The sequence below is a fragment of the Zeus faber genome, assembly GCF_960531495.2.
Source record: "Zeus faber genome assembly, chromosome: 8".
NCBI lineage: Eukaryota > Metazoa > Chordata > Actinopteri > Zeiformes > Zeidae > Zeus > Zeus faber.
This window is the reverse complement of record NC_137195.1, coordinates 20,609,578-20,612,786: the sequence shown is the minus strand read 5'-3', so window position 1 is coordinate 20,612,786 and position 3,209 is coordinate 20,609,578.

Below are 3,209 nucleotides of genomic sequence, written 5' to 3'. Positions count from 1 at the left end.
AGTCTGAAGCAACATGTTGCAGCCCGTTTCCATTCAGAACATTTTTGGAAATGTATACCTTTGCGTGTCAACCCCGCCCGCCGCCTTGCCACCAAACACACTCAAGTCTTTATATTACATCCCGCTGTGGTTGCCAGATACGTTCACCCAGGATGCTCAATCAGTAGCCAATCCACCCTTTTCTCTCCTTTTTTGTAATTAGCCCCTTGGCCTTGTGTGGGGTAAGCCGCATGCCTGCAGGCTGAGAAGACGCCTGGGCGGAGAGGGGATTTGTGGTCTGTGAAGCCCGAGCTGGAAAGAACAACTGTCTATTGAAGCCGGCAGCCTGGCTCTATGCTCCGCGCTGACGGAGAGCGGGACAGGATGCAGCCAGACCCTCTCCTGCCAGGGAGCCCTTGAGCAGAGAGTCGCGCCCAGCCCGGAGTACCAAATAAAGGCCTCCGGAGGGGCTACGCGGTGACCTCTGGAAGAGATCTGCAGCGGGACAAAACCTCTTCTGTGGTTCTGAGGCTGGAGAAATGACCACTTCTTAATTTTATTACTTCACTTCCATCTACGCCTTTCGCTTATCGGCGTCAGTGACTCTGGAGCGAAATGTCCAAATTCACTGAAGTTGGAGCGCAGCGCAAAATACAACAAATGAGAACGATGCTCGACTATCTTCTCGTCTTGGGCGGTTAGGTTAGGGTTGGTTTTTTTTTTTGCATTTAAGACTATCTGTGGACTATCAATCTGAGTGTCATTCAGGCAGGCGAGTTCGGGATGATTCTCTTCCTCATGTCAGGTGTTGCTTGATTGATCCGTTCGCGTTGCCCCCAGTTCTCTGCTCCTCGCTCTGCGTTCCCAGGAAAGGAGTGGGTCGGGCCGCCCCTACCCGCAGCCAAAACACTATTTCATCACCAGGCCGGCACTCTGCGACTGGACAGGGCAGGATTTAGAGCCACATGCCTCATCCATCTTGAGCACACCCCCCCCCCCCCCCAGCCCCCTTCCACCCCCCAAAAGAGACGGAGATGGATGGGCTCACTGGAGCCCCGTTCTCCCTTTTCCACTCCCTCCCTCACCTTGGGACATTGCCCTGCTCGCATCCTCACCGTGGTTTGCCTCATCCTTCTCCCATTCCCCACCGACTCGGCTCTCTCTGTCCTTTGGTTAACCGGTCTCCCTCCTCCCTTGGTACCGCCCCAGCTCACACCATTCTTCTTCTCCTCATGGCCGTGTTCCCTAGACCCGCTCTACCTTACTCCCCCCTTAAGCTTCCATCACCACTCCATTCCCGTCACCTCGTCTCCATGACTGGCTCTCCCATAACCAACAGTACTCTCTACTCTACACATGGAAAATGTCCTGCAACACAGCAGCATCTCAGGAAGTGACCTCCCCATTCTAGTTCAAATCAGAAACAAATTGTACTTGCGGCTAGACAAGCATGCATTTATCAAGTTGTGCATTTATGCATTTCTCATTCGCAGGCAGGCCGTAGGAGTGTCCCAGTGCGAGCTATATCAACCCAGACCTCATTCTGCTCAGCTGACCAGGCCACCCCGACTACCACAACAGCCAGGGTACAAGTGAGCCTTCTTCAGGGCTAATCTCCCCGGGAATTGCGGACCACAGGGAACACTAATCAGGGAATCCACGACACTTGGTGACTAACGCCTTATGAAATGCCAGTGGTGTCACAAGGTTTTTTTTTTTTCCTGCTCTCCTCCCAGTGTTTGGATTCACCACTGAGGTAAGGACCAGCAGATAGTGACGGTGGTGACAGTGACAAATGTTGCTGAAAGTTTTCAAACTGTTGTTTCCAAACTGTAGAGGGCGAAACCATTTAAACAAATCAGTTTTGCTGTTTTGATGGCATGCAATTTCACAAAGGGCGTATTTGGATGAAATGGGTGAATGAGAGGAAAAACGACATCAGAATCGATGCATAATATCTTTTCCCTTAGTCCCACTGAGGTGCAGTTTCTAAGTAAATAGCTCCAGGTTCCATTTAGCTGACAGTAATGCAGACAAATGCCTTAAGTACTGTCACTCCCATCTTAATAGTGGTACTTAAAAGCAATTTGGGTTTTAACTAAGACACAACTTGCTTTCCAGCCAGACTCCCTCCATTCTCCAACCAGACCATAGATGGCACTATTGCCTCAATGTGGACAGCCTGGGCTGCCAGTATCTTGTAATGATCACTCCCATCAAACTGATTGACAATCCTTATTTCCCATTTTACAAGTTCATAAATACTCCTTTGCAAGTAAAGCCATATTTGCCTGGGAACCAAAACTGAAGAGACCTCCACCTCCCTCAAATCAAACATCTTTCATCCTCTGCCCCTTCAAAAGCTTCATTAAGCTTTAGCGTTCTCCTGTAAAAATAACCACTCCGTCAGTTTATGCTCGGGCGTCCCCCTGGCTTTCATTGGTTCCGCGAGATTGGTGAGGAAAATCAAATGCAGACACATCCATCCACTGACCAAGGCCAGAGAACATTAAAAACTGGCGAAAGTCTTTTCCCCCAACTCACTGCTTTGAGCTTATGACCTCTGAATTTAAATGCTGTCCAAAAAGATCATAAACTCAGCACTCAAGTTTTCCATCAGTCTGAGAGTGAAATTATGAGACAATTGCTGCGACTTAATAAACAATATAAATGGAAGTAACAGATGACCCTTCATGGGTGAGTGAGAGCCTTAGATGTTCATTTGGATGAAGTTATTCGCCAGTTACCGAGCTATTGTACCGCTGCAGTCTAGGAAACCGAAGCCGTCTCTGACAGAACCGAAATGTCCTTCTATTCGCCCGCCATTATAAACGTTCTGAGATTATTGAATAGGACCATTTCTTTCGCCGTGGCGTGTTAATTTCTGGCACCGCAGGCCAAAACCTGCTAATCTAAAATGACAAAGGGTGTTCCTCCAGTGTTGTAGTTGGTTCAGCTGCTCACTCATGGGTAACGGAAAAGCAGGATTTCCCAGCTGGAATCACCAGGAGAAACAAGGCCGATTCCCCCCCCCCCCCCCCCCCCACTGCTTGAGGACACCGCCTTGTCCCGTCCTTTCCGTTTGAGTACTTCACCGGTTTGAGTGGGGCTGAGTCAGAGGATGCTGCAGAGAATACTAAGAGGACAACAGATCCATCACTCAAGGTCATAAATAAACAGTATCATTAAATTGGCAGCCCAAAAAATATATAAACAAGCATGAAAACAAT